Source organism: Pseudocercospora fijiensis (assembly GCF_000340215.1).
Source record: "Pseudocercospora fijiensis CIRAD86 unplaced genomic scaffold MYCFIscaffold_1, whole genome shotgun sequence".
Taxonomy (NCBI): Eukaryota; Fungi; Ascomycota; class Dothideomycetes; order Mycosphaerellales; family Mycosphaerellaceae; genus Pseudocercospora; species Pseudocercospora fijiensis.
In genome coordinates, this window is record NW_006921532.1 from 500435 (window position 1) to 509103 (window position 8669).

Below are 8669 nucleotides of genomic sequence, written 5' to 3' on the forward strand. Positions count from 1 at the left end.
ATTTATAATACCGACTTTACGACTTTTACGACTTTTATAATAGTATATTACTAATATAGCGAGATACGCCGATTGCGCGCATTTCTAGTAAATAGCGCTAACAAAAGTGTCTAATACGATAACGACGGCCGCCTTAGGCACTAAGAACCGCCTCCGAAACCCGAGAAGTTACTAATACTAGCGAGAAGTTACTAGCGAGAAGTTACTAGCGAGACTAGCGAGACTAGCACTATACTTATTGCACCGTATACTCTTGCAGGCACTATAATATATACGGTAAGGATAGATACGTAGGGCGATAATATATATCGAGCGCAAGCACTCTTCGAGAAGCTACGACAGCCCTCTTACGTTAACGCCCTCTATTGCTTAGACTCTCCCTAGAACGATTATTCCGATAACTAGTTACTATATAAGGTAGAGAAAACAAATAGTAGCGTCCGGGGATCTAATTAACTAGCGGCACTAAGCGGCTGCAGAAGTATACACTCCGAAGCATACTAGCATTATATATAGCCTATATGCTACGCGTAATGCGTAACAATTAACGCATTCTATTACCAACTATAGCACGCAAGGTATATAGGAAGGGACTTATTAAGCGAAACACGACAGCGATCGCTAAAGCGACACTTATTAGTACCTAGACAATAATAGAGTGTAACCGCGCCCTTAGTATTAGAGACACTATAGAAAAGGGTTGTCGAGCGCGTTATAGTCGTATAGCAATGTTAATGCGCTTGCTAGAATAGAAGAGAAGGCGTACTATAGTCGGATAATAGTCTTAATGCGCTCGGTTCCAATCGGTATATACTATAGTCGAATAGCAGTCTTAATACGTAAAGGGCTATAGTCGTGTAGCAGTGCTACAGTCGTATAGCAGTAAAGACTAAGACTAAGACTAAGCGCCTTCGGGCTTAATAAGTATACTAGAGGCCCTTACGTAACGACTAAGGTTATTATAACTAACAGTTCTAACGAAGGCGTTACACCGACTTAACTAGATACGCGTATGTTATCCTATAAAGAATCCGAACGTAGGAAGCCTATAGCCGCTACTTAAGGTGTACCTTACTAAAGAGTTTTTACCGAGTTAGGCCTAGCCGCTACTTAAGGTATACCTTACTAAAGAGTTTTTACCGAGTTAGACCTATAGCAATGCTACGAACCTATTAACCTACTTAGTAGGAGAGTCGCTATTAAGCCGCTACTTAAGGTGTACCTTACTAAAGAGTTTTTACCGAGTTAGACCGTTAGCCGTATTATAGGTATACCTTACTAAAGAGTTTTTACCTCCGCTAATCTATCTAAGACCTCTGCAGTTTGCACTGCGATATTCTAACAAAAACTATGCTCTTTCGGTTAAATACGCAGTCGGCGCCCGCTAAAGCTATAGAAAATAACCTACTCGCTAGGAGAGTCGCCTTTGTAACGTCTTACGTCGGCAAAGCCTATCGGAGACCTTAAAAGAAAAGAAGGACTAAACAAACTCTACCGATCGAGGAACCTTAACTAACTTAAGCGGTTCTATCGGTAGTAAGCCGTAGGACTAGTTAGGAGATAGTATTAATCGCTATAGAGCTACCTATATACGATAAAGAGGTATCGATACTATTACATACGCCGATAGCTAGTATATTACTAGGGGTGTTAGTATGTTAGTGTATATAGAAGAAGAAGAAGAAGAAGAAGTTAAACTAGGAAGCGTAGGTCTATATTAGCGCATCGCAGGTAAGGTTTGCCTCTACTAATAGGATTGCGCTATTTAGCTATAATAGCAAGGCAATAATAACGGCTATATATTATCGCACTTTTAACGCAACGTAATAGCCGCCGACTGCTGCTAGTTAAATGCCTAAGGCTAGAATTGCTAGCGACTAGAGGCATAGGCAAGGACTTCGCATTAGGCTATAGCTAGTTTAAAAAGCTCTTCGGCATAATAAGGCACGCACTCTAGTCTACCGCTACTACTTCGCCGCTAGGCACGCACTCTAGTCTACTACCGACGAGGCGCGCACTCTAGTCTACGGAGCTATTAGCTATTAAGCTATTATCGTACGCCTAGCCTTGCCTAGCCTAGCTATTAAGCTATTATCGTACGCCTAGCCTAGCCTAGCCTAGCTATTAAGCTATTATCGTACGCCTAGCCTAGCCTAGCCTAGCTATTAAGCTATTATCGTACGCCTAGCCTAGCCTAGCCTAGCTATTAAGCTATTATCGTACGCCTAGCCTAGCTAAACCCTTTAACTTTATAAGCACCCCTAACGAGGCACGTACTCTAGTATACCGCTATTGCTTCGCCGCTAGGCGCGCACAATCTAGAGCTGCTATAGGACAACGACGACATTATAGGCGTTAGTTTAGTGCTTAGACAAGAATAGTCCTACCTTAATATATTAAATATTATGCTCTATACTCTATGCTCTATACTCTATACTCTATGCTCGACTGCTCTATACTCTATGCTCTGTTCCTTTAGAAGTTACTGCTACTCTCGGCGCTAAATGCATTACCTATTCCTCTAAGCAGACTAATACTAGTATTAGTACTAGTAAGATCTAGAGTCTCGACTTCCTTAACAATCCGAGCGAAGCTATCTACTATATCGATCTACGTATTATCTCGCTCTAGATTAAGGATAGTATCCTTAGCCGGACTAAGACTAAGACCTTTACCGAATCGAGTAGCAGCATTAGGACCGTCTAATATATTAGCCTAAAGTATAGTTAAGCGACCCCTTATATACCGCTTATTTGCTATATTAAATATATCGACTATAGATAGTATTAGATCTGCACCGACCTCGTAGATATTATCCGATAGAGTGAAGCTATTGCCGTACTGCTACTTCGCAAACCTATCGATACGGATCTTATCTGCATAGTTAAAAATACCTATACTAATATCCTTCTCGGTACGGTAGCTTGTACGCTATATACCGGAGCTTTCCTTAAATATACTCTTAATAAGGCGAGAGGACTTACGGTTTATAGCGACCTTCTCGAAGACCGTAGGAAGGTCGTATGTTAAGTTGCTAAGGCGTGCATAGTCCTAAGATAGGTCGTAGTTATAGAGTTTAATTATCTCGTTAGCACCGATAGTATAGCCTTTCTTGCTAGATAGATTAATATATATAGTACCGAGGATTGCCTTCTATAGCTTAGGCGTACTGCCCTTATTAAGAAGGTAGTATATATATACTATTAGTCGCCTATAATTAGCCTATCTAGTACCGATAAAATGTGGAACTATATAGTTAATATAGCGACGGATATAACTAACATCTTCTATACGAACGGCGTATCGGAGACGAAAGAATAGAGAGATCTCCTTTAGCATTCTATATATCGAGGTAAAGGCCGCATCTAGGCTAACTAGATTAGTTATACCCTCGTCGATAGAAGGGCGATCTAGTATACTATCCTATGCCTCGGGTAAAAACACTAGTTATCGGATCTGCTTTACGATGTCGAGATAGTTAGATACAGTTACCTTGTCCTTAATCGCCTATAGGACGACTTTATAACGAGTCTCTTCGCCCTTTAATAGATCTATTATATCCTCTATAATAATCTTTTGGTCGACAAGAATCTAATAGAAGATAGCGACAATACGGGCATTAAATAAGCGCTTTAGTAGGCTCTGCATTCGGAAGAACTTAGGGGACTTTAGATCGACCTCCTTTATATTCTAGAAGTTAATATCCGAGCGTAGGGAAGCAGAGATATTAAGCTTGTCGCCGGCCTTGTTTCTATACTAATTAGTACGGAATACAGTATAGCAGAGGTTTATAAAGGTGTGCATTATAGTAGGCACGCTAAGGATATGCTGCTTTCTATTATATAGAGCCTTGTTCTCGACACTGCTAAATACTATATATAGTATACGCTCTACGGTTAACTAATTACCGATGTTTAAGATAAGGCGCTTTACGAAGATCGGGTCCTCTAGCTTTAGTCTAAGGTTAGTTAGGTACAGGTTATTATAGACAAGCAGTATACCCTTATTCGATATCTTATCGTTCTAGGATAGCGGCATTAACAGGATCGGAGTCTTGCTTTTAAAGCTGCATTCGATCTCTAGAAATTACAGGTAGCTAATCTAGTTACTATCTATATTAACGACGTTAGTATTCTTAGCCGCCTTAAAGATAGACTTAACTGCATCGCCGAAGATATATAAGATAGCCTTATCGATCTAGAACAGCTCGACTAGCTCGACTGTATCGTCGCTATCGATATTGTCGATAATACTCTAAGGAACGACTAGCTTAGAGCGATTATACATATCCTAGGTCAAGCTACTATCCGGAAAGTTATCGCAAAGCGCGATATACGAGTTAGTAATATTAACCTGCTCGTTATTATCCGCAATATCCTAGTCCTTCTTCTTAGATTACCGATTAAAGTTATTATAACAAATCTACTAGATAAATAGCATAACCTACTCTTTAATCTTTAATCTCTAGACGTCGGCATTCTTCTTAATTAGCATCTATATAGTCTTATACGAAGGTACGAGACCTATATTATAGAAGGTGTTAACAATATATACTAGCAGGTTACCGACATATACTAAAAGAAGACTAAGAGATTTTAGTAACTAAGAAGCGCGCTTTATTGCTATCGAATATACTACTATATAGGTAAGCGTATAGATCCGCTTCTGTATTATACTACGCTTATCTTCGAACGACATTGCTCGCTGCTTAGTATCCTTCCGAGTGTTTAGCAATATAAAGTCTTCGAGCAGGCGGTACTAATTTAGGGCGATATTATAGATTACATTATATATCTCGGATAGGCGACGTAGTTTAGCGAGGCTATCTTCCGGCTTATAGGCATCGAAGAACTTCTTGCCGATTAGATTCTTTACCTCGGACTACAGCTCGACTGCACTAATAAGGTGCTTATTAGGCTAGAGGTCTTATATAGTATATATGCGCTTCCGATGTGTCTTAGTGCCCTCCTTACTGCCCTAGATATATATTATCTCCTTAAAGCTAATACCGAGCATACGTATATTTGCTATAACGGCCTTATACTTCTGCTTCTTAGTTATCCTTAGGCAGCGGTCGCTAGTAATAGTATCTAGCTTAGAATCTTTATCCTCTTTATTATCTATCTCTACGAGGCTACGGGCGCCTAGGCGCTAGGTAGGTATATCGCTATTATTATCGTTAGATGCGTTGCTATTTCGGTTCTCGAGCTCAATCTCGTCCTCGCTCTACGATTCTTCTTAGACATTAGCATCCTCGTCCTCGGTTATACTATTATCCTCGTTAGGTTAGGCATAGTTAACGTTGCGATTAGCATTTCGTAGGCAGCGAGGAGCTATAGTACGACTTAAAGGCTAGCGTCGAGCGGCTAGGCGGTCCTCGTTACCTAGTATACTCTCGGAGTTATAATAGTCGCTATAATACTAGCGCTAGTAGTAGCGATTTATATCGATTATATAGTCTAGTAGGTCGGACGTCTGCCCTAGCAGATCTAGATCCTCCGGAGTAATTATCTCTTTATCTTTATCGTCTAGTCGAGGCAGTAAGGCAGTATTGTCTTTGTAATAGTCGAGTTTAGATATAGCTAGAATATTAGAGAGATAAAAAGAAGAAGTATACTAAGCGCCTTTGCCTATACAATAGTCGAGTTTAGATATAGCTAGAACATTAGAGAGATAAGAAGAAGAAGCATGCTAAGCGCCTCTGCCTATACGACGGTCGAGTTTAGATATAGCTAGAATATCTAAGAGATACGAAGAAGAAGCATACTAAGCGCCTTCGCTTAGACGACGATCGAGCTCGGAGGTATTAGGCTAATTAGTTAAGTCGGAGTCGCTTATATTGCTAGTATCGTGCCGGTATCGTACTAGTGTCGTATAGGTATCGTATAGGTATTAGTTAGTATTTAGTATTTAGAGTGCCGACTCGAATTGCTAGCTAAAGTCGCGTCTACTATATAGCTATACCTTAATAGCGAGATGTCGTATACGTATAGTCCTTACTACAAAGTTAGTCGAAAATACTAGATCTAGAAGCGCGCGGGTGTTTCGGATATATTAGAGATAGTATATCTAGAGGCTTCTAAGCCGCTAGTAAATGCTATCGGTAAAGTAATAAGAACTTAGTACTACTATACTATATATACTCGCGTATAGCAAGAAAGTCGATCGGAAGTACTTTGTAGACCCCGCAGTAGTTCGGGTTGGTTTGGTTTGGTTTGCTAAGCCGAAACTCTAGTTTAGTTTGGGTTGGTTTGCTAAGCAACTACATAAGTAGCTGGTTCGAACTATATAATTTATCGGTTTTTAAGAAGTGTACGAATGTATACGTAGCTTCAAGCAAGCCCTTTGTAAGACTCAGCAGTGTAGCCGGTAGCGTAGCCGGCATTTTTAGTCCTTAGTACTTATAGAATTTTCGAATCCTACTTAGGCTACGTAGTTGTATAAAGGTACTTATATAACCTCAAATCTATAGACAATTAGCTAAGGGCACTAACTAATCAAAAGCACACACACATATAAGGCATTATAGTTCAGTTCGGAAACTGCACTCCTTAGGTATGAATTTCATCCTTTCGTTTACGGTTCAATTCCCTAACTGCTTAGTAGAATGTCTTTATCTAGATCTAGGCAGAACTCATCGATTTCCTTAGAAGTCCTCCTCCTTAAGAAGTTTATGCACTTTCCTACCGAACTATTCGACAATATTAAGTACTAGGATAGCTCCTCCCTCGGTATCGGTATAGTATATAAAAGAGCTATAAGGCAGCTCTATAGAACGTTCTACTAGTCACTCGCTATACTAAGGCCGAATGCTAGTTCGTTCCTTAGAACTCTTAGTTATTTGGGAGATATAAAGGGTAGGGCAGGTAGTAACTTCGTATTGCATAAGGAGGTAGAGGCTGCTATAGAAGAGGCCTTCAACCTATAGAAGATAGTGAAAGATATAGAGGTAGCTATAGGTCTAGGTACCTAGTTGAATTTCTAGTAGGTAGAGTATAAGGATATTTAGAGGGAGTATTAGGTAGAGTTGCGAAGGCAGGTGTATAATATGCTCTAGAAAATAGGGATAGTGCCTATAACTATGACTATTAGGCTCTTCAACCTTCCTTATTTTTCCCTATTTTCTTTTTATAAAAATCTAAACTAATACAAATCAACCGGAATGTCTATCTTCTTTTAGTTCTTTGAAAAACCTAGCAGCGTAGCTAGCAGCGTAGCCGGCAGCGTAGCCGGCAGCGTAGCCGGCCTTTTTACTCCTTAGTACTAACGGGATTTTGGGAGACTTCCATTCCGTACGGCTAATAAAGCATACTATACTATATATATATGCTTAGAGAGTATTTAGAGCGCGGTATGTAGCGCCGTATAACAGCGGCTCATTTCGCATATAGAAAAGCTTGTAGACGACACTACGAACATCCTTCCTACTAGTATATCTATCCTATCTAGTACTATCTCGAATATAGACATTCTAGCCTTTTAGAATCTAATCGAGTGCTTTAAAATCCTTGTCTATAATCGTTATACGCTTCGCGTAGATAGCTATAAGGTTAACCGCTAAAATAGTATTAGTATAGTCCGAAAAGAGGTAGAAGAGAAACATATATTCGAAGATACGAACTAGGTAGGCTTCTATAGCCTCTTGAAGGGCGCCTATCGCGGAGGCTTAGAAGCGAAGGTCTATTCTGTAATCCTAGGTAATTTCGCGAACAAGTCGTTAGAAAGGAGTTTTGCGGATTAGGAGCTTAGAACTCTTCTAATACTGCCGAATCTCACGGAGGGCTACGGCTAAAGAAGGATTAGTAAAAAGACAGTAAGAATGCCGGCTACGCTACCGGCTACGCTACCGGCTACAAATAGGACTTACTTCCTAGGCGCTATCGACGCTTCGCACGATTGCTACTAGCAGCAGAAGCGCTAGTTGTCGTCTTACGTAGAGCCTTGCCCGCCGTTGTCTTACGCGGAGCCTTGCCCGCCGTTGTCTTACGCGGAGCCTTGCTCGCGACGCCCTTTCTAGTACCGGAGCTAGCGGTAGTAGTAGTAGCTATCTTGCGTTAATGTACTGTACTCGTTCTATTATTTCCGATCTTGTTGCGACCCGTAGAAGCACTAGGTCCCTTCTTACGAGGCGTCGTAACTTAGTTAAGTAGACTCGCTATTATAAAAGTCGTCGAATTGAGGAAAAAAGTGCGTTACGAAGGTATACGAAGGCGCGCGCGGAGCGAGGGTATTGCGGAGGTAGTAGATATAGAGCGTAGAGGTATAGGTATCGATGCGAAGGTTGAATATAGCGGTAGTATCGCGGTATCGCTAGGCAATAGAGTGAGCTTCGCGCAAGCCTATATTATAGTAACGTTAGAGCAAGGAAAGAAGGCAGGCACGGCTAAAAAAGGCAGGCACGGCTAAAAAAGGCAGGTACGGCAGACTTTGAAATATAGCCGGCATATGTAGCCGGTATAGTAATAGGCGAAAGCCTCCTTTTAATAAATAGCCGGCGTGATAATAGTATCCTACTATAGTATAGATATTCTTTAGTAATGCCTTTACTAGCTATAGTAATCTTATAAGTAACCTAGGCCTATTGCTAGTAAATATAAGAAATATCAGGTAGGCTATACTAAACAAGCTAGTCATTTAGCAGGAAAAGGCCTACTACCGTCTCTATATAC